Here is a 24,294-nt window from a genome sequence, read left to right on the forward strand (position 1 = left end):
AAAAACCTTAGAGATAGGTCTTAGAATTGGTCTGGGTTCTTTGACCTGACAAATTCAAACAGGCAACATAAATCACGTACTTATCTTACAGTTTACCTCATAGCCTTGTACTTACCTTACAGTTTACCTCATAGCCTTGTACTTACCTTACAGTTTACCTCATAGCCTTGTACTTACCTTACAGTTTACCTCATAGCCTTGTACTTACCTTATAGTCACATCATAGCTTTAGGTATTTATCTCAAAGATACCAAAGCTTGTAGTTCACCTCGTACTTACCACCTTAGCTTATGTAATTACTCATAGCCTCATATTTACCATTACAGATAGAGCTCATCATAGCCACGTACTTACCTTACAGTTTACCTCATAGCCTTGTACTTACCTATAGCTTAGATAGTGTACCTCATAGCAAAGTACTTACCATCATAGATAGTACTTACCTTACAGCTTATGTATTTACCTCAAAGATAGCATAGCTTATAGTTCACCTTGTACTTACCTTATGTACTTACCTTATGTACTTACCTTATAGCTTATCACCTTATAGTTTACCTCAGAGTTATTATAGATAGTTCACTATAGCTGGTATTTACCACTAAAGTCATTATAGATAGTGCTTATCATAGCCTTGTACTTACCCTATAGTACCTACCTTTCCTCATAGCTTGTGTGTTAATCCTTTATAGTCTCTATAGCTTTCATTCTCAATCAATATAGTTTTATTTCTGTATAATTTCAGTGATTTTACCTCATATTATTTCTAATACATTAAAAGGACTGTTTCCTGTTTTCAATAAACATATTTTTGGTTATCTTTAATCAGCTTCTAGAGTATTTACTTTGGGGTTTGAGGTATAATTATAAGGTAAACCGAAGCCGCTTGGGTAGCCAGACCTAGAGATAGCCATTTTCCCCCAGCGTGCCTTCACAGGAGGAAAAGGAGGATGAGATCGATGGCTGGCTGTGGACCACTTAGGGGATATGTGCAAAGTAGAGCCTGAGCAGCAACACTGGTATTTCTTCACTCATTATTCACTCCTGATTTCTTATCTTTTTTTCCTGCCTGTTGATTAGCCCCTAAGTTGAACCCCGACATATCCACAGACCATGCCAAAATCCATAATATTGGCTCCAACATCCATGATTTTGGCTTCAAAATCGCCCCACAACTTAAACACGGGTATATACGGTAAGCTAAATTGACTATGGTATGGTCTATATCAGGGGTCCTCAAACGGAGGGCCGATTCACAGTCCCTCAGAATGTTAGGGGGCCGGACTAGGATGAAATAGTCCAAAATTAAGATTGTTGATGATCTCATCAGGCCATCAGAAGACCATAGGTAAGGAAAGGTCCCCCCAAAGGCCATCTAGACAATCTCATAAAACCATAGGTAAGGAAAGGGACCCTCAAAGGCCATCTAGATGGTCTCATAGGACCATAGGTAAGGAAAGTGACCTCCAAAAGCCAGCTAGATGGTCTCATAAGGTCAGAGCCGGCCCTAGGTAATTTTCAAGTGTAGGCAAACAGAATTTTGGCACGCCCCCCCCACCAATCACTGAAAAATTGAAGCATTGGATAAGCGAAAATGTTGGATAATAAGGAGGGATTAAGGAAGAGCCTATTAAACATCAAATTACATTAAGATTTTACAAATTAAGCACCAAAACATCATGTTTTACAACAAATAAACAGAAAAAGCAGTCTCGACTGCGCCCCCGTATGTTTTGCGCCCGAAGCAACCGCTTAATTCGCCTAATTGTTGGACCGGCTCTGCATAAGGTCGTAGCTAAGCAAAGAGACCTTCAAAGACCATCTAGACAATCTCATAAGACCATAGGTAAGCAAAAAGACCTCGAAAGACCAGGTAGACTTAGGTCAACCCTAAGTCTAAAGTTCAGGACAGGGGCCAGGTAAATGACCTTGGAGGGCCGCATCCAGCCCCCGGGCCTTAGTTTGGGGACCCCTGGTCTATATGATGCTAGTCTGTACCCTTTCTCCTTTCACAAAAGTACATTTAGCAGCTTGATGCCATATTTCAATTGCAAACTTTAATATCAGTTTGGAATGAATGGATACATTTCACAATACAAGGATATTATTGCACATTGTTTCTTAATATGTGGAATTTCTATTAAAGTTAAATCTTTTTATGTATGTGTAGCTAGGTTTATGCATTTTTAACTCTACAAAACAAAAATCTAGCTCCAAAGCCATCCACCTCAAAAAAAGGTTTTTTTTAAAAGGCAACCCCAAAGTCCATCCTGAAAAACCCATCCTATCTCTTTTTTTAAATACTGTAATATAAATGTTCAAATGGTTCCACAAAATTTATTATACTAAGTCTAAAACTGTTTTGTTGTGCATGATAACACAAACTAACAGTAACAACAGCAACAATAAGAAGCAACATGCTGGTATGCCCGGTTGCAACATTAGTTCACAGTAACTTGTTTTGTTTTAGATGTCTGTGTTTTTTTAAAAGAGCATTTTACATCAGGTACTAAATCAGTTATTTGCTGAACTGAGTTTTACTGGTGGTATATCTCCCAATTACTTAAATTGTAGCCCTTGTATGTACAGCTGTTTGTTGCTTTAAAAAGGAGAGAGGGTGAATCTGAAGGAAGTCTAAGAAGCCCCCATCTATACTGACCATTTAAAGCAGTTCAAAGCTATTTCTAGTCTGCTTCAGCTAAACAGCAAACTTCCATAATAGCTCACGAAAGCCCTTAATGCGCATCAGTGCTCTGTGGTTTGTGTCATCACCATCCAGACCTTAAACTGGTTCCAGGATTTCCTATGTAATCATCTGCACAGTGAAACCACTTTCTTCAATACCACATCAAATGGTCAATGCAGATGGGGCCAGAGACACATTTACTCCAACCATGATTAACTGCTATTTGCAATGCATCTCTTAATTGTCCAACAAAACAGTGGTGCAAGGCAGGATTAGAACAGCTATAGAAATGCCTACCACTGTGATACCAGAAACATTACTTCCCATGTACCATTGTAGATTTGGATAAACCTGTCCCATAATTTTTAATCTCTGTGGCCCCACACTGCCACCGTGTGGCAACTCGCACACTATTCATTCTATGTGAAAGTGGAGTGTGTGGAAGGAGCAAAATGAATGCACAATTCAGAGAGTAATGCTACCTAGGGTTGTGACTGTGTTTTTTAAGGAACTATTTCACGGGGGGAAAATAGCTTACCATATGTGTTGTCAAAGGCTTTCATGGCCGGAATCACTGGGTTACTGTGGGTTTTTCCAGGTTGTGTGGCCATTTTATAGAAGCATTCTCTCCTAACATTTTGGCCACATCTATGGCAAGCATCCTCAGAAGTTGTGAGCTTACCATATTTTCCAAGCCATGGCGTTTCAAAACTGAGCCACTGTCACTATCTCCAGGTGAGAGCTGCCCTATGCATGCATGAGTTCTCCACATAACCAGCCTGTGACCAGGAATGTAAGATGCATGATTGTGAAACCCAAATATTGATCAACTCTTGTATGGGTTTGATGAAACAGTTGTATCCCTCATTCACCCTGAAGATCAAGCACAATCTGACCCACTGTCAGTTGGCCACTTCTTTTCCTCAACTCATTCTGTGTGTGTGTGTGTGTGTGTGTGTGTGTGTACTAAATTAAATTGCATTTATTTGATTAATGGATCTCATCCAATTAATGAATGATATTAAGGAATTGTCCAGCAAAGCTGCTATTCGCAATCCAAGTTTTTGAGGATTGAGACTCTTATTCTGTGTTGTACTGCTTTTCTGTTTTCTTGACAATTTGAAATCACCAATTTTTACACTTTTAATCTTAGCTACCACCACTATTCTTTAATAGGCATTTATACCTTCTGGGGCTCTGAGCACAAGCCAGTGATCAAGGAAGATTTTATTTTAACAAAAGTACTCTATCTGCCAAGAAGTTGGTAATTTCCTTTGCCTGTTAGTTCTTCTTTCATGTAAGCCAAGAAGAGAGAGTACAGAATCACAGAATGTACTGCTATATAAAGATTACTAAAGTACATAATGACTCTATGCTATAAAATGAATCAATTAGGTGTATAGAATTATTCAGGCACCTTCCTAAGGAAAGGGAACCAGAATAAAGACCTCCGAACAAACCTCTGAGGATGCTTGCCACAGATACAGGTGAAACGTCAGGAAAGAATGCTACTGGAACATGGCCATGCAGGCCGAAAAACTAACAACACCCCAGTGATTCTGGCCATGAAAACCTTCAACAACACATGGAACAAGAATACTTCACAATATGATTCTTGACTGTACAGATTCTTTTTGTCACTGAATGAACTACGACACTATTGGATGATAAAGCTTTTAATACAAATTTTATGTTGTGGTAATCAGGACGTGTACAAAGGACCCAGGTGTGTGGGATAATGCAGAATGGGAATAGCTTCCTATGTACACATTTGAATATGTCTGCCATATTTGTTCTTGTTAATTGTCGCACCCCTAGACTGCAGAGACACCTTAAAACCACACTGGAGCCCCAGACTATAAGCAATGCAAGCTGTTTATTGAAGATAATTTGTAAGCGTTCGCAAATCAAAGTTTCAAAGTCAATAAAACAAGGTTTTAGTCCACAACGTATGAGGCACTTGAGAATCTTGAAGCAAGGGCCCATAGAAATCTAAATACAAGAATATCAAGGTGATCAAAATTAGTCCAGGGAACAGGATCTTGAACTGGAACAAAGAACAGGATCTTGAACTGAAACAAGAGATTCAAAATGCAAGGCTTTCAGGAACATGACTTGATAATCCAAAATGCCCAGGAACAAGAACAAGAACTGGAACAAAACTCAAGATACAAGGCTTACGGGAACTTGGCATGAAAGTCCAAAGGAAATATGAAACAAGAGTCCATGAAGCAGGATCAAACCTCTAGATGAGCAAAGTTACCACCTCTGAGCTCACTCTCAGAAGCAGTTCTTCTTAAAGCTAAAATCAAGGCCTCTTTCCATGGGAAGTTTGCTCAGAACCCTTACTCATTAGTAACTGTTTGCTCCTTCTCAAAACCTCCCTTTCTTGTCTCTGTTGATATATTGCTTTTTTTCTGTCAGGGTTGGGGCCTAGGATTCCCATGCAGCCAGAGGTAAATGATTCTGTGCAGCCAGAGTTAGATGAGGCTGCTCATTTCACATTGCTACTTCCTGATGGATGTCAGATGGTGCAATACCGGCTAAACAGTATAATTTCTCCAGTGGTGTAGGGTGTAGGCATCCTGTGATAATGTGCCATGTCTCAATAAGAACCACATCCACTGTTATAATGTGGTAAGACATATTACACACTGGCATATGTATTCAGCAGCAGAGTAACAAAGCGCAAAGGTGGATGTCTCCACTGTATCTGGTTGCAATCCCCAGATTGTGCCAGACAGATTTCATTTAATGTTATTTCTAGCGCCCACTTTTTGCTTGATAGTCAGGCAGTGCTTCTTGTAAGTCAGATTACGGTCCAGGGTAATTCCCAAGTATTCTGTGCTGCAATGCTCCAGTGGGATTCCCTCCCAGGTAATCCTCAGAGCTTGAGATGCTTGTCTGTTCTTAAGGTGAAAAGCACGTGTCAGCATTTTAGATGGATTAGGAATCAGCGAGGTTTCCCTGTAATAGGCAGTAAGAGCACCTAAAGCTTTGAAGAGCTTCTGTTAAATCCTTTCAAAGCTCCCTGCTTGAGCGGTGATGGCACAATCATCAGCATAGATAAACCTCTCTGTCCCTTCTGGCAGTGGCTGATCATTTGTATAAATTTTAAACATTGATGGAGCAAGCATGCTCCCCTGAGGCAGGCCGTTCTTCTGTCTTCCCTGCAGGATCATAACACATCCGGGCATCTCCTAGGAAACATCTTTGTAGATGGCCAATTCTCTCACACCAGAAGTGACTTGCAGCTTGAGATATGAGGAGGGTAGTAAAGCAGTGATAGCAAGTAATCTATGTAAATAAACTATGTGTATGTGTTACATGAAGCATACAACTAGTGATGGAAACCATATTTAGAAACACTCAAAAATGTCAAAAACATATTTATTTCATGTCAAGAAACCCTGATGGGGATAAGCCTGAGCTGACAAATTCTTTGCCAAATTCTCACCTGGTATTTGTGTACAGAAAGCAGAATTTTCTGCATAACATCAATACTACTATCGTCATAAAAATGGCTCACAGGAATTTTGCACAGAATAAGACAGGAACTTTTGAATAGTCTTTAAAAACTATGTAACATTCAAAGACTTTCTTCCAACAGGGAGAAAATTACCACAATTACACATGCGGCCCTTGAGAGAAAAAATAGCAAAGAATTATATCCTTAATACATGCATAAATACACAGAGATACACACAGAATATATATAGGGAGAGAGAGAAGAAATTATAGTAGTAGTTAGGGCTGTTTTTACTCATAGGGGCACATAGCTTAATAGCATTTTCTCCCTAACCCCCATTCTAATTATGTTTCTGCTCATGTAAATCCCACATCGCCCTGACCTTTTAAAAAACAACAAAAGCAACAATTCAATACCAATGCCTAAAATGTTTCTACATTTCTCTTATTCCTTGCATAACCTTAGTTAATGTGTGTGTTTGTGTGTTTATATTTGTAGAGGAAACATAAATGAATTTTATGGGGCCCAGTTCCAACATACTTCATTAGTACTTGCACCAATACAGATATTCCAAAATCCAATATATATACTGAAATCCAGGACACCTGTGGTTCCAAGCATTTTGGATAAGTTATGTTCAACCTGTATATATTGAATGAATTGGGGGGAAATGTGAACCAATTAAAAATAAGTATTATTTGCCCATAAAGTGGTATTTTTGTTATCTCTATTAATGGCCCTCTCTGCCTTGCCATATTACCACCATTATGTTCAACATCGTTTTCATTCATACACACAGAGTGCACATGCCTTACCTCGCCTGTTAATAATAATAATAATAATAATAAATTTATTCTTATATCCCGCCCCATCTCCCCGAGGGGACTCGGGGCGGCTCACAACAATAATAAAAACAGTGACAAATTACACATTGTAAAATCAAACATGAAAAGCAGTCATACAATCAATACATACATCACATGTTAAAAACAAGGAGATAAAACAGTTCTAGGCCTGTTCATCTTCATGCTTTCATATGACATGTCAGTTTCATTTTCTTTCTGCTTTCAGTTTGGAAGTACACAAAGAAATCTTGAATTTCCACCATTCCTCTAGCACAGTGATTCTCAACCTGTGGTTCCCCAGATGTCTTGGCTTTCAACTCACAGAAATCCTAACAGCTGGTAAACTGGCTGGGAATTCTGGAAGTTGTAAGCCAAAACACCTGGGGACCTCTGTTTGAGAACCACTGCTCTAGCACTTTATACTATACTAAATTAGTTACTTCATGATTTGAAGTAAACTTGGGCATATAATGTATAAAGCATGGCTGGTTATTTTCCAGCAAATCAGGAAAGCTACAATATTTCAATATTATTATTATTTTTGTAGTTTGCAGTTTTAAAATTATTCCAAGTATATCTAATAAAACTTCGTACAATGAGAGTTCAATGTCATTAAATGTATTGGGGAATTGCATGTATTTCCTAGACAGACCTTTCAAAACCTATGCCACGTAATAAGCAGCACAAGCTGGTTGGCTTGGATTTAAAACCCCACATGATATATTGCCAAGTTGTTCAACCTGCACCTTATTGAACCAGCCGTTCTAAAGTGATAACCAACAAATCTCACCTGATGTCTGCTTTTCAACAAAACTACAAGCTGGAACTTCCAACCACAAAGAGAATTGGGGGAACATTGTGTTTGTGTATGTGTGTCATATCTTTCAAGTTTTCTGTTGATTTATGGTGACCACTCCAATTTCATAAGAATAGGAATAAACAGAGGTGGTTTTGCCAATTCCTTCATCTGAAATATAACCTACAGCACATGGAATTCATTTATGGTCTTTTATCCAAGTACTAACCAGAAATGGCCCTACTTAGCTTCCAAGATCTGGGGTCTTTGGGGTCTTTAGGTTCCTTGGGGTCACATTACACTTGTTCAAATCCCCCAACTAAGCAACTTCTATGCTGCATGTTACATTTTTAGAACTATATGCATATAACATTCTGATACTAAATACTTTTTAATATGAATGAGTTGTGTGGAAAATGTTTTATAAATATTTAGAATTAATGGACTCATGTAATATTTAGTCCTCCTCTGGCACAACCCTAATAAATTAGTTAACTTTTTAAATTTGTTGAGCAGGATGAGTACAGGACAGATGGATGGGTGGTTATTTTCAGTGTATACATTCAGTGCATGTATGGGTAGGAGTTGTGCATAGTTCATGGCGGGAAGGGTTCCAGGGGTGTTTACCTTGGCATTCATAGCCCTCATGTGATTTCAACCTCAGATGGCTCTACAGCAGGACACAGGATATGGTGCATGTCTTCAAATAGAAATTATAGTAGTGATGGACCTCCTTCTTAGTCTATTTCAAAGAGCTGATCCAAGATGAAGATTGTCCTGACGGTGGAGGAAGATATGGCGCTTCTTTTGGCAAAGTGGGTTTTTTTTATCATGTCAGAAGTGCCTTGAGGACATACTACAAGATGCTTCTGGTGTGAGAGAATTGGCCATCTACAGAGACATTGCCGAGGGCACACCAGGATGTATAAGCTGGGAGGCTTCTCTCATGTCTCCGCAAACTAGAGCTGACAGACCGGAGCTCACCCCGTGTTGTGGATTTGAACCGGCAACCTTCAGATCAGCAACCAAACCTTCAGGTCAGCAGTTCAGCCAACACAAGAGTTTAACCCAGGCATAGGCAAATGTTTTGCCTTAGGGCTACATTGTGGGCCTGCCTAATAGGGCCGGGCCAGGAGGGAGAGGACCTGTGAGAGGGCCGGGCCGGGAGGAGGTGGTGCAGGGCCCGGCTCATCTTCAGGTTACTCTCCTGGCATAGAGATGGGGCCGCTCACCTCATGCCAGGAAGAAAACGAGACATGCAGCAATTACCCCAATGCTCCTCCCCTGATCTTCGGGCTATCCTCTGGAGAGTTCTGGAGGGCTCCTAGCCACTGTGTGCCTTCCTCGGGTTGTCATCTTGGCATAAGGGTGGGGCCTCTTGCACCATCCTTATGCTGGGAGGAGGGCAAGACATGCAGTGCCTGAGAGCACTCCAGAGGGCTCTCAGCTGCTGGATGCCTTCCTCCCCTATCTTTTCTGCATAAGGATGTGGCAGGCCACTGTGTCCTTATGCTGAGAGGACAGCGAAAATGAGGAGGGCCTAAGGTAAGCACCCAGGGGGTCGCATCCACTCCCCGGGCCTTAGTTTGCCCATTTCTGGTTTAACCCATTGTGCCACCATGGCTTCTGGTGATGTTGTAAACTGCTACTGATACCACTAAAGAAGCAAACCACGAACTCTTCTATCACTGAACTGTGACTTGCCTTTTCAACAATAGAGATCACCACATTAGAAATACCATAAAAGTGATCCTATAATTATGGGTCTTCTTCCCTCTCATCTTTGACTCATTACATATACATTTTGAAAAAGTTACACCATCTTAGTGTTTTGCCTGACATCAGAGTGTAAATGTCTTTCTCTAAATTCATTTTCACAGACCAATCTGTATCCGTTTCTCCATCCTGAGTCTCAGTTAAAGAAAATAAACATAACCCTTTAGCACAGTAACTTTTAAGTTGCTCTGATTTTCTCTGAATTCACTTGTGGTACAAGTTTGACTTAAGAGACTTGCATTCCAATGAGGTTTTCCCAATGCATATTTCTGTGACCTTATTTCACTGTACCACAATTAGTAAAATTAATGTAATGCGCTTAGAGAACCCTAGAGGAAAGTGTATATCACAGATAACAAAATCACAGCCCTTCCTCTTTTTTTACTAGCAAAGGAGACAAACTGCTTAGATTTAACAACTCTTAATTTAGAAAATCTTTATGATCTACATGATTATGTAAATGTTATAAATCAACTGTAGCATTTTGTGACAGGGAAATTAGTCTACAGGATGGCCTAAATTGCTGCAGCTAAGTACTAGTAACCATAAGTAATGATGTAAACTTAGGAAATCTGAAATATGAATTTGCATTTGATGTCTTCATGAGAATCTTGCTTTCCTTCATAAGGCTGCCATAAAAGTATACCTTTCCTTGCTGCCAAGTCTCCAAACTTTCCTTAGAGTTTAGCCTCCAGTTAGACGACTTCTTTTCTCCACCCTTGCCTCTTTTGGCCAGGGAATAGTTTTGAACAGGCAACTATGTTGGGAAAAACCAAGGAGGGAAGGAAGAATTATGTGCAATATAATCACCACTAATATAATACAACTCCAGGAATTCATCAAGTTGATTCTAATTTCAACTACCAATAGAATTCCGGTATTTACATATCAGTGACTATTCCTTGACAAATAACTTAACAAACAACTTTACTTGGAAATTTCATTAATCCAAGGTTCCTTCCATGCAGCTGTATAAAATCCACATTGAACTAGGTTATATGGCAGTGTGGACTCAGATAACCCAGTTTAAAGCAGTTATTGTGGATTATCTGCCTTAGTATTCTGGGTTATATGACTGTGTGGAAGGGCCCCAAGTTGTTCTTCCCTGGTTAGAACTTCTACTTACTGGGGCAAACTGAAAGGCTTATTTTTTAACAATTCTGTCACATTTGGGTAAATTTCCTAATATGGGTATATACTTATTTACTTAGGCGATCCCTTGTTGTCCGAGTATGATTGTCTTCCAGGTGCAGTGTCTTGGTGATGGATATGCAGGAGCCCTATTCTTGAGTTGTCCAACAGTGTCCATATGTTCTATTATGGATTGATGATAAACGGAAGCTCTTACGTGTGCCCACGATCCAGGGTCACCCACAGAACAATAACATGCCACCTGGATTTGCAGAACAAAAATGCAGGAACTTTACTAATTCCAAAGGATCAAGAAAAACAGTATTCACAATGGTCCCTCTGATTGCTTACAGAAGTCCACAGTCATAACCTTTCTCAGTCTACAAATCTGCTTCAGAGAAGAATACAGTCCTGATTCTTCACCCTCTTTTCTCAGCAGCAAACAGGCCTCAAAATAGCAAGGCATCTCTGAGTACATTGCTCTCTTCACCAGCAGTACTCAGTCAGCTCAGAAAAAAACTTGTCCAAACTGGTTCTTCAGCAGCAGAATAGAAACAGTATCAAATCAATCCACAGGTCTTTGAAGGCTCAGCCAATCGGCTACAAGAAATCAAGGCTGTAGCCAAAGGGGGGGAGGGGGTTAGGGGTTCAACCCCCTCCCAAAATTTTTCAGGTTGTTTTAAAAAAAAACCTGGTTTACTCATGAATTTTAACTGATTAACCAAATCCCCATGAGTGTCTACTGAAGTTTATCTTTCTTGAGTGTCCACTGAAGGTTATCAATGCAGCCTGATTTATAAATTATTGTGCATTATGGAAATACTCTTCATGTTTTGCTAAAAAAAAAGTTTCACCCCCCCCCCCCCCCCGTTGTTTTTTTTAAGCTGCCAAGGTTTCTGGTGGAAGTACCACAGCAGCCACCTTGGGAGCCTCTAAATTTCGGAACAAACAAAGCAGCAAGGGCTTGCTGGGTATTTGGCTACCATCTAAGATGGTAGTCAGGCCATTAACTTGCTTTCAGTTCAATACTGATTTTTAAAATGTCATTTAATGTTTGATATATGTTTGTTATTGTCCTCTTGCCCACCCTCCACCCCCACTGTAAGTCACTCACACAGACAATGGGAATTGGGGGAGGAGAGGAACTGCTTTATGAAACTATTTCAATCAAAAGAAAGATTAAAAAACAGCAAAAGCACAATTTTAAATAGAGTCGTATTCCCCTGCATAATACTTTTTAATACAATAGAGTCTCACTAATCCAAGCTAAACGGGCCGGCAGAAGCTTGGATAAGCGAATATCTTGGATAATAAGGAGGGATTAAGGAAACGCCTATTAAACATCAAATTAGGTTATGATTTTACAAATTAAGCACCAAAACAACATGGTATACAACAAAATTGACAGAAAAAGTAGTTCAATATGCAGTAATGTTATGTTGCAATTATTATATTTACGAATTTAGCACCAAAATATCACGATATATTGAAAACATTGACTACAAAAATGGCTTGGATTATCCAGAAGCTTGGATAAGCGAGGCTTGGATAAGTGAGACTCTACTGTATTTGTAAAAAGTTTAAATACAGATTTCCTTTAAGAACTGATAGTATTCAAAAGTAATCCAATATATGGAAATATGCAAGCGCTTTTGAAAGTTTAGCATACAAAGAACGGCACAGAAGCCTGAGATCATACAAATAGTTATTACAACAGGAAGTTGTAATTGGAATTATTGCATTTGTAGATATAGCTGCATATAACAATCTTGTGCTAGAAAAGGGTGTGTTTCCCTATTTTATTCCTGCCTCTGCAACTGGGAAGTCGAACGCATGGATCATGGCCTTGTTGCTTACTTGCTTGCTTCCATACTCACGGCCCTTTAGTACTTTTATTTATTTATTAACAAGAGGTGTGCAAGATCTACAAGCTGGGAAAATTGTAATTAATATTCCTGAGATTGAGAATAAATAAGTATTTCTCTGGTGATGAAAAGACAATAGTCTACACACCAGGGAAACTCTCTGGCGGGTCTACTGCATTAAACAGGGCATCACCTCCACAACAGTCTGTCTGTCTGTCTGTCTCTCTCTTTCTCACACACAATCACACACACACACACACTTTTGCAACCCTCCACCTCTTCTAATTTGGCACAGGTATTGGGAAAAGGGGCTGTGTAGTGTATATAGGAGGAAAAACTCCCTTTAGGAAACTAGTCCCAAGACATTTTAATATTAGTTAATATTTAATATTAGCCCTGTATGAAGAAACTGGAGATAAACTAGAGCCTATGGAGGGCCCCTCCCTCTATCACCAACTGACATTCTGGAGGACATTGAGTGGGAGGGGGACTTCCAGCCAGACACGATGCCATTGGTTCCTCGGCAGCCACAGCTGGGAGCCCCTCCCTCTCTCGCCATCTGGCATTCTGGTGGTCAGTAAGTCAACGGCTGTGAGGGCGGATGAAGGCTGCAACAGAGGACAACTCTCATTGCGGTACCCATGTCTTTGGATCAGAGCCTCTTTCTGCAAAGATTGTGTGTTGGTCACTGTGCACCGATCCCCAGACAAAAAACATTCTCGCATAGGGGATTTCCAAGCAAACCAAAACCAACGAAATCCCAGGGTGATCAGTGAGTGGTGACAGGGGCAGGACTGTGAACAATGGGAGCCCCTAGATGCACACCAGTCCATAGACGGAGGCAGGCCTGTAGCGAGGGTTTTTTTTAAGGGGTTCAACCCCCCCCCCTGAAATTTTTCAGGTTATAAAAAAAACCTGGTTTACTCATGAATTTTAACTGGTTAACCAAATCCCCATGCTAAATCTATGAGACACAAAACATTAAGAGTCCCTCCAGGCACTATCTCAAGCAAATATTGACAGGTTTGTAGCGGGTGTGTTAGGGGTTCAACCCCCCCCCCCAAATTTTCAAACCCCCCCATTTTTTTCTGGCTACGGCCCTGGACGGAGGATATGGATTTGGTGATTGTAACCCACCACCTTAGCTTTGTAAGACAATCCTACTTGGACCCGAGTCATAGCCTACGATGGCAACTCAGAAAAAAGAAAATCAAGAGAAAGGAGAACACAGTAAGCTGTATTTGATCGATATTCCAGTTTTTCAAAGTCTGGATAGGAATTTTGTTGCCTTTAATGACCCCACATTAATACTCGCTGTTTGTGAAAGTTGCTCTATTTTCATTCTCAATTCAAAACATTTTGCAGTCGCTCCAAAATTTCACAGTTGCAGACTGGGACATGTGTGAGCAAGAAACATAGGACTGCACCTAAGAAGGCAAAAGCTTCTAAGGAGGACAAGGACAGAAGCTAGGAAAGGCAGCAGCGTTTTGCATTTTTTCTGGAGCCTCCTGGGAAATGCAATATTATTTCCCTCCTTTCCTACCAGCTCTCTCAAGTTGAGTTACTTTGCACTCTATTTGCAGCAACTGAAGTAAAATGTTGAGGAAGCGAGAGGAGAAAAGAGAAATTAGGCCATTTTAAAAGCAGCTTAAAAATAGGATGACAGAAAATTCATTAGTATCATCCTCACAAAATCCAGACAGTTAATGTGTATGATTTTTGGATCCCAGGAATGAACAATACATCTGTAAATGGCTAGCACTTCAGTTGGCTATCCACAACCACAGATTTTGCATCTCTAGATTCAATGATCTACTACTTGAAAATATGAGGGAAGCACTGATTTTGCCATTTTAAATTATTTTTCAGCACTTCTTCTGAATGTCGCAAGACTCTAAAATGTCAAAGGCTTCTAAAAACAGTCACAATTTACCGAATATTCAGATTATTTCCAGAAAAAAACACAAACTGAGGCCAGTTTCTCATGTTTCCAAGTTCTAGAGTGTTAAATCACCTGTTCAGGAAGCAGAGCCGGCCCAAGAGAATTTTCAAGTGTAAGCGAATAGAAATTTTGGTGCCCCCCCCCCACACACACACACACCAAACCACATGAACGGGCCAGCAGAGCATTGGATAAGCAAAAATGTTGGATAATATGAAGGCCAAGTGTGAATAACTGCAGTTGATCACCTTGATTAGCATAGAATAGCCTTGCTAGACATGGTTATGGTTATTGAGCATTATTTCTAGCAGTGCAATAATTGAGGACTTTTTAAGTATTGACCACTGGACTGATTCTGGACTATGATTTTGAACTTATGTGGTTGTAATTGTTGTTTTTAGTAGTTTTTGTTTTAATGTTTGAGTTTAATTGTCATTATATTATTGGAATTTGTATGTCGGCCATCGAATTGTTGCCAGTTGTGAGGCCACCCTGAGTCCTCTTCGGGTGAGAAGGGCGGGACAGAAGTATGGGAAATAAATAAATAAATAAATAAATTGTAAAAAAAGGACAGTAAAAAAAGGACAGTAAAAAAGAACACTCAAAAACAGGGGAATTCCAAACATGAAACAATCAGGGCCAGCTAACACCTCTCAACAAAGATATACAAACCCCACTTGCCTAGTTTCCAACACACCTCACAACCTCTGAGGATGCCTGCCTTAGATGTGGCCCTCCTCTGGACACTTTCCAGCATTATTTGGCAGAGAAGGAGAAAGAATTTGGGCCCTTCCACACAGCTCTATAACTCAGGATATCAAGGCAGGATAACCCACATTACCTGCTTTGAACTGGATTGTCTGAGTCCTTACTGCCATATATCCCAGTTCAAAGCACGTAATGTGGGTTATTTGTTTGAGGCCATTCTTCCAAGTTCTAGTCTCCAAGGCAGAAGGCAACAAGCTTGGTCCATCCTCCCTATGACTTCCTCTCACATTATTATACATGGCCGTCAAGTCTCCTCTCAACCTTCTCATCTACATGCAAAACATGCCCAGATCTTTAAACCGCTCCTCGTAGGGATTATTCTCCAAAGCCTTGATCATTTCAGTCACTCTCCTCTAGACAGATTCATGTTATCATTTAGTATTACAGTAGAGTCTCACTTATCCAAGCCTCGCTTATCCAAGCCTCTGGATTATCCAAGCCATTTTTCTAGTCAATGTTTTCAATATATCATGATATTTTGGTGCTAAATTTGTAAGTACAGTAATTACAACATAACATTACTACGTATTGAACTACTTTTTCTGTCAAATTTGTTGTATAACATGATGTTTTGGTGCTTAATTTGTAAAATCATAACCTAATTCGATGTTTAATAGGCTTTTCCTTAATCCCTCCTTATTATCCAAGATATTCGCTTATCCAAGGATTAGCTTGGATAAGTGAGACTCTACTGTACTCATTATTTTTCCTGGAAACTTTCCAAGGCCTGAAGATAGGAGGTATGGTGACACAACGGGTTAAACTCTTGTGCCAGCTGAACTGCTGAACTGAAGGTTGGGTTGCTGACCTAAAGGTTGCCAGTTCGAATCTGCAAGACAGGGTGAGCTCCTGTCTGTCAGCTCTAGCTTGTAGGGACATGAGAGAAGTCTCCCAGTAGGATGGTAACACATCTGGGCATCGCCTGGGCAACATCTCTGTAGATGGCCAATTCTCTGACACCAGAAGCAACTTGCAGTATGTTCTCAAGTTGCTTCTGACAAGGAAAAAAAGCTGATGGTTTGTAGATCAGTCATAAAGAAATTACCATAAATAAATGTCTCTTAAATATTTTGCCAATATCTGCTTATTATTCCTTCTATCCAATAGAGAAAAGTTCCATAATAACCTCAGGCCCATCATGAAAGTTGGGCAAGGTTACCTTCCGTACAATTTACAGAATCTTTCACCTAGCATGAACACAGAACTTTTGGTAGGTAAAGGTAAAGGTTTTCCCTTGACGTGACCGACTCTTGGGGTTGGTGCTCATCTCCATTTCTAAGCCGAAGAGCCGGTGTTGTCCATAGACACCTCCAAGGTCATGTGGCCGGCATGACTGCATGGAGCGCCGTTACCTTCCCGCTGGAGCGGTACCTATTGATCTACTCACACTTGCGTGTTTTCAAACTGCTAGGTTGGCAGAAGCTAGGGCTAACAGTGGGCGCTCATTCCGCTCCCGGGATTTGAACCTGGGACCTTTTGGTCCGCAAGTTCAGCAGCTCAGCACATTAACACACTGCGCCATCAGGGCTCCCACTTTAGGTAGCTCTGCTCAAATGAAATCATCCAAATGAAATCATTACAAAGGAAATCCAGTTAGTTCATCCTTTCATAGACCAAAACAGTTTAATGGAGACACCCAACCCACATAAACTGGATTACTCAGGATGAGGTCAGAAACAACCAGTCAGCTAATCATAGAATCATATGGGACATCCAGTCCAAAACCCTGCCATACAGGAAAAGCACAATCAAAGCACCCCCAAAAGATGGCCATCCAGCCTCTATTTAAAAACCTTAAAAGGAGAAGCTTCTACTGAACTATGAGGCAGTGAGTTCCACTGCTGAACAGCTCTTACAGTCAGTAAGTTCTTCCTAATGTTCAGTTGGAATCTCCTTTTCTGTAATTTGAACCCACTGCTCCATTGAGTCCTAGTCTCCAAGGCAGCAGAAAACAAGCCTCCTCCCTCTTCCTTAAGACATCCTTTTAGATCAGGGGTCCTCAAACTTTTAAAGCAGAGGGCCGGTCCACGATCCTTCAGACTGTTGAGGGGCCGAATTATCATTTGAAAAAAAAAAAACGAACAAATTCCTATGCACACTGCACATATCTTATTTGTAGTGCAAAACAATAACAATAACAATGAAAGACCAATATAATATTTAAAAATGAAAATAAATTTAACCAACATAAACCTGTCAGGATTTCAATAGGAAGTGTGGGCCTGCTTCTGGCCAATGAGATAGTCAGGTTAATTAGGATTATTGTTGTTGTGTGTCTTCAAGTCATTTCAGACTTTGGGCAAGCCGAAGTCCAAAATTATTTATTTATTCATTTACTACATTTATTTACTACATTTATATCCCACCCTTCTCACCCTGAAGGGAACTCAGAGCAGCTCTATGTACATACAATATATTATATTATTAGCATAGCACAATATTAGCATTATATATTACTATATTGAACTATACCGCTATATGTAACATTATATGTAATATATAACATATAATTAATATTATTATATGGTATTATTATTAGTATTATATTGTATAAAATGATAATATTATTATCAATATCATATGTATATACAATATATTATATTATTAAAACTGATATAAAAATATTATATTATAAATGAGGGTGGGGGCCAGGTAAATGACCTTGGAGGCCTTAGTTTGGGGACCCCTGTTTTAGATATTTAAACATGGTGATCATGTCTCCTCTCAACCTTCTCTTCTGCAGGCTAAACAGACCCAGCTCTTTAACCTACTAATCATAGGGAAGGTGGGAGCCCCCAATAGCACAGTGTGCCAGCAGGACTGATGACTTGCCCGTTCGAATCCAACCTGGGGAGAGCACGGATGAGCTCCCTCTATCAGCTCCAGCTCCATGTGGAGCGGTCTGAATCAAGGTAAATCAGGATGGTGGCGATGAGGAGAGCAGCCAGTTAGGGAACATTTAAAAAATGGTAATCAAAGATATGGGAAATAAAGAACATGGACAGACTGACTTTCCTGATGAAGAAGCATAATCAAAGAAACAGGAATATATAAGAAAAGGACAGACACAGATTGAAGGAACTCCATAATTGAAATAAGAAATAGCCAACCCAGGCAACATAAAAGGGGGGCACAATCTGCCCCCTAATAAAATAAAACAACTACTCCTCTACATCCAGCAACTTGCTCCACAAAGAGACTAGACTCATTGAACCGAAGATCCAATGGAATATACGATCCTCTCCCCCTCACCCAATCCCCCCTCCCCCACCACGAATTCCATGTTTTTTCTTTTATTTTTAATTGTAAATTAAAAAACATCAATTAAAAATATGCAAAAACAATTTTTTATCATGACTGTATGCATTGCATTGCTGCTGCTGCTGCTGACTGACCTGAAGGTGGGCACTGACTGGGCAGGCAGGCACAAGTGAGATGGTTTTAACAGCAAGATAGAAGCAGCTCTGCTACGATCAGTCAGCCGGGCCCTAGCACCTCCTGGCTGGCTGTTCCACGTGGTGGGTGGCTGGAGGCTATGCCTGCACAAAAACAGCCAAAATGGCTGATGGGAGTCCTGTGCGTATGCGCATAGAAGTCCCATCGGCCATTTTGGGCGATGGCATGCCAGTCCTGTGCATGCGCTGCACTCAGGGCCTCCATTGCCGGCGCCAGGACAAAGAAGCCCCATCGGCCATTTTAGGCGATGGCATGCCAGTCCTGTGCCGTTGTGTGCATGCGCTGCATGCAGGGCCTCCATTGCCGGCGCCAGGACAATTTGGACAAACACTGTGACCGGAGCAAAATGGGGGTGCTGCCAAGGACTCCACACAGCGCCCCCCCTCGCCTGCGCCCAACGCCAAGGCGTAATCTACGTACTGCATTGGACCGGGCCTGTCAGGAAGGAAGCTTTAAGATGAATCTTGGAAACAATAGAATGAATCTTTTGGTTTGCCAGGTTATTTTTTCTGGTTGGAGGAGGGAGGATATTGCTTAGTGGAAATCCACTGGGTTTTACATTTTAAAAAAATTGTGTAAAAGAGCAACTTGAGAAACCGCAAGTCGCTTCTGGTGTGAGAGAATTGGCCATCTGCAAGGATGTTGCCCAGGGGACACCCAGGTGTTTGATGTTTTACCATCATGTGCAAGGCTTCTCTCATGTCCCCGGGTGAGAAGCTGGAGCTGACAAACGGGAGCTCACTCCCTGGATTCGAACCGCAGACTACAAGCAACTTTAAGTCAACAATTTGAGGATGAATGCAATGTCCAAGAGGGAATGATTCTGTGTTTCAAACTCCACCTATTGCTCAGCAATGGTTCCTACAAGCGAGTCAATTGAAACCAGGTACAAAGTGCATTCTAGAGTCTTTGCCTAAATTGCCTAAATTTTCTGTTCTCCAAGTCCTTCTGTAGTCTTTGCATTTCTTCCTCTGGCCAACTGAAACAGCTTCAGTGGATGGGTTCCTGGCAGTGGACTTTCTGGCAGAAGGGTTCCTGTGCCGTCCGCCGGACAATAAAAAACTATAAAACTGAAACGTGCTGTCCTTTATCCGGGCGAACTGCAAATCCCTATAAGCTGTCCTATAGATATTGAACGACTGAGTCTGGATAACTTCAAAAAAGGATGTTTATTCATACAAGGTTGTAAACCTGGCACAGATCTTAAAGTTGCAGAAAATGAAACAAATTTCTATAGGTTTTAGGTACAGAATTATCCCTGGTTCCAGAAAGCAAAGGTGATTATAAAACCACTATACCCTAATCACGCTGCCTATATTAGAAGGAGAAACTCTTTCCTTCCCTATCTTTACAGCAAAGATTAGTTCTAGAAGCGACAGAATAACCCTGCTCCTCCAACTAGATTTCCTATTCCAGATCAATATAATTCAATACTTATCTAATTTGGATAGGCTTAGATTGGCCTGGTTTTGAGGATGATTTGTCCCAGTTAGCCTTGCACAGCTCCAGCACGTTGGAAGACTATAGCCAGAATGAAGCTCCAAAATGGAGACTAGACCCTGGTAAAAAGGGCGGTCCTAAGATGTTGCATTCTTTGACCAATCACTGCAAAGAAAACTGCAGCCAGCTCTTGCAGATTCCGAGCCACTTTTCCTAGGCTTTTGCAGCCAGAGGCTCAAACAAAATGTAAAGGAGGGAAAACAAACAAACGACCAATAGGTAAGGCAAACCATCGTCCTGGGGGACGGAACAGTTCCCCCTTTCTTCATTTTTGCTGGAATTCTGATCTAACAAGGTAGCTTCCTCCTCCATCCATGTTTGTTGTTTGAATGGAAGAGGAAGCCCCATTTCCCCCAAAAATATGTTCCAAAAGGTACAAGACCCTGAAGTTCAACTGAAACCCCCCTGGGGAGAAAAGGTTGAAGCGCCTTGCCATCGTCTATGAATACAGGATGGACTATGGCCCCATTCTGTGTATCTTGTGAACAGGGCCGGCCGGAGATATTTTTGAGGTGAAGCGGGGGTGCTGAAAAGCGCCCCCGCCACCGGCCCCGCCTCCCGCGCCCTGGCCCCGCCCAGCGTGCCCTGGCCCCGCCTCCCACGCTGCGTGGGAGGCGGGGCCAGGGCGAATAGTGAGGGGGGCGGGGCCAGAGTTGGCCCCGCCCCCGCCCAGCGTGCCCTGGCCCCGCCTCCCACGCAGCATGGGAGGCGGGGCCAGGGCACGCTGGGCGGGGGGCGGGGCCAGAGCTGGCCCCGCCTCCCACGCTACTCCCGCTCGCCCGTCTGGCCTTTTCTAGCAGGCCAGACTTCAGCGGAGGTCCCTCCAGGCCACAATCACAGCCTGGAGGGACCTCCGCTGCAGTCTGGCCTGCTAGAAAAGGCCAGACGGGCGAGCGGGAGTAGCGTGGGAGGCGGAGCCAGCTCTGACGCCGCTCCCCCCCCCGCCCAGCGTGCCTTGGCCCTGCCTCCCACGCAGCATGGGAGGCGGGGCCAGGGCACGCTGGGCGGGGGGCGGGGCCAGAGCTGGCCCCGCCTCCCACGCTACTCCCGCTCGCCCGTCTGGCCTTTTCTAGCAGGCCAGACTTCAGCGGAGGTCCCTCCAGGCCACAATCGCAGCCTGGAGGGACCTCCGCTGCAGTCTGGCCTGCTAGAAAAGGCCAGACGGGCGAGCGGGAGTAGCGTGGGAGGCGGAGCCAGCTCTGACGCCGCTCCCCCCCCCCGCCCAGCGTGCCTTGGCCCTGCCTCCCACGCAACGTGGGAGGCGGGGCCAGGGCACGCTGGGCGGGGGGGCGGGGCCAGAGCTGGCCCCGCCTCCCACACTACTCCCGCTCGCCCGTCTGGCCTTTTCTAGCAGGCCAGACTGCAGCGGAGGTCCCTGCAGGCCGCGATTGCGGCCTGCAGGGACCTCCGCTGAAGTCTGGCCTGCTAGAAAAGACCAGACGGGCCAGGGCGCACTGGGCGGGAGGCGGGGCACCGTCAGGGCGGTGCCCCGCCTCCCGCCCAGCCTGACGGCACCCCCCCGGGCCTGCGCCCGAGGCGGCGGCGTCAGGTGCCTCAATAGTGGGGCCGGCCCTGCTTGTGAACATACATTCTTGCACTCAAAATGGAAACCACAAGATTAATGTAACATTACATTGGCTTTCTTTTGATAGTCATCTCTTTTGCCCTTAAAGAAGAACTGAACCACCCAAACACACATTGGGGCTTGGACTCTGTGGCTCTGAATTGACCCATTTGTCTGCTCAACAGTTCACTTTTCCAACCCATTTCCTATCACAAACTGCATGAACAGGAAATTTCTTGTGAAATGCATAGCAGAATATCTATGGTTCTGCATAGGATTTTCTGGCCCTGTAGAATAGTGTGCAAACTGTGCTGTTATTTGTAACCCCAAGGGCTGGAGATTTTTGTGTGCTATAACTTTTGTATGTTGTCTAAGCAGTTGATGTTCCATTCACTTTTCTCACATTGTGAACTTTCTGGTGAGGGTAAGGAGGTATTGAAACTTCATTGTGCAGAGTACTAAAGCCCATTTCTTTCTACAGGAGCACAGTTTTGACACCAAGATCTGTGATAAAAGCTTCAAGAGACCCTCTCCTTGTATACTCATTTTCTCACCCATTCAGATACCTGCTCTTATCCATGACAGTTCTGTGTGGAAAAGTTCCACCAGAAATGTGACAGGAAGAAGCACCCATCCAGCCATACAGGTGAGTCCTAAATTCGTGATGTCGTTTAAGCATCCTAGTTTTCCTTTTCTGCCTTTGGTGATAAAAAGACATCAGTGCCATTTGATTAATGTTTCTTCTGTTGGGATGATCTCCAAGCAGAGCATGTTAACTGCTTCACTGGTGAACCTTGTAACAGTGTGGAAGGGGTTGGGGTGAGAAAACATGTTCTGTCATTTCAGCCTTCCTCAAATGAATGTCCTCATGATCTTTTGAACTACAGCTTCCTTATAGTTCCTACAGGCAATCTTGCTATCTTATGTCCTCTGATGTCCTTCTTATGGTTATCCTCAGGTGAGAAGCCACAGGCGTGTGGCAGAGCTTTCAGCCAGAGTTCCAGCCTCATCACTCCCAGTCGGAAACATGCCAGATTCCAGAGAAAGGTGGATTTGAAGAGGCATAAGCAGATACACCATGACCTGAAGTGAAAGCCACATGGAATGGGGGAAATCAACAGAAACTCTATGCAAACACATGGCCCCATCTTCCTAATGGATTGCCCTTTCCTCAACTGTCTGAATGTTTTTATCTTTTTATCCTTTTTTTTACCCCGCTCCCCCCACCAGCTTGAAATCCCAAACACTCTGTATGGGTAAACTATCTGGTGCATGTAAATGAGAAAATCCTCTCTCCCTGTGTTCCCCAATTAGCTTTCTATTACTGAAAAGGGTTTTCTTAGGAAGCCTGAACTCCATGTGTTTACAATGTTAACATACTGCTCAGTGAGACAAAGAAGAGACTGATTGTATTGTCATTTGGATGATTTAGGATCTCATCCCACTGAACAGATCAAATGTTTGGAAGAATGGATAATACTGGAGGAAAATTAATTATTTTCCATGTAGGAACTTTTAGGAACTTTCCCCTGCAGTTTAATGTAGCAGGAAGAGATATAGGTCTCAGGGTTGTTGTATGTCTTTCGGGCTGTGTGGCCATGTTCCAGAAGCATTCTCTCCTGACGTTTCACCCACATCTATGGCAGGCATCCTCAGAGGTTGTGAGGTATGGATAAACCTCACAACCTCAGAGGTTGTGAGGTATGGTTTATCCATACCTCACAACCTCTGAGGATGCCTGCCATCGATGTGGGCAAAATGTCAGGAGAGAATGCTTCTGGAACATGGCCACACAGCCCGAAAGACATACAACAACCCTGTGATCCCGGCCATGAAAGCCTTCGACAACACAGATATAGGTCTGTTTCTCATCCCCTTCTCCTTCCTTCTCCCCAACCTTTCCCTTCCTTCCCAGTCCCCCCTTTCCCTCCCTTCCTTCTCCTTCCATCATTAATATAGGAAGTCACAACTTTTACTTTTCAAGTAATCGAAAGGAAATTTACAAGTAGTTGATAAAGAAGAGACAAAAAAGAAAGTAAGTCAGAGTTCATTAATGCTCAAAAATAATGTCGCCGTAAGTCAAAAAGGAAGCAATGAATGCATAGAGACAAACCTTCCTTCTGAAATACCTTCAGCTTTTCATGGATATGGAACGCTGAAAGCCAGTGTGCTGGTTTCAATATCTGGGAAATTTGCTCTGAAATTGCCCCGTGCCAGAAGGATTCAGAAATATGCGTGTTATTGTATGAATTTGCTTTACTTATCTGCATACCTCATGAGGAGCAGGGAAGAATAAGGGACTGACTGTATGTTCATTTGCACCACTTAAGAGCTAAAGTTGGATGAACATGAACTATTTTCTATCTTGGAACTGTTGTCCCGAGTTAACGGAGCTGGTGGGAATTTAGGTCTGTTTCCCATTTTGGACCCCCCCCCCCTCTTATCTTTAGCATGCAGCGATGTCAGAACTAATTCTAAAGAACACATATGGCAAAGAAA

The 24,294-nt window shown here is 42.4% G+C and overlaps 1 long non-coding RNA gene across 1 annotated transcript; it reads left to right on the forward strand.

Annotated features, from left to right (window-relative positions):
• Positions 1-13,145: 13,145 nt before the first annotated feature.
• LOC134295578 (uncharacterized) lies at positions 13,146-23,452 on the forward strand. Its single transcript, XR_010002209.1, has 3 exons — positions 13,146-13,200; positions 22,277-22,441; positions 22,754-23,452. It is a non-coding gene; the product is annotated as an uncharacterized LOC134295578 (long non-coding RNA).
• Positions 23,453-24,294: the final 842 nt, after the last annotated feature.

Source organism: Anolis carolinensis, chromosome 1 (genome assembly GCF_035594765.1).
Source record: "Anolis carolinensis isolate JA03-04 chromosome 1, rAnoCar3.1.pri, whole genome shotgun sequence".
NCBI classification, from domain to species: domain Eukaryota; kingdom Metazoa; phylum Chordata; class Lepidosauria; order Squamata; family Dactyloidae; genus Anolis; species Anolis carolinensis.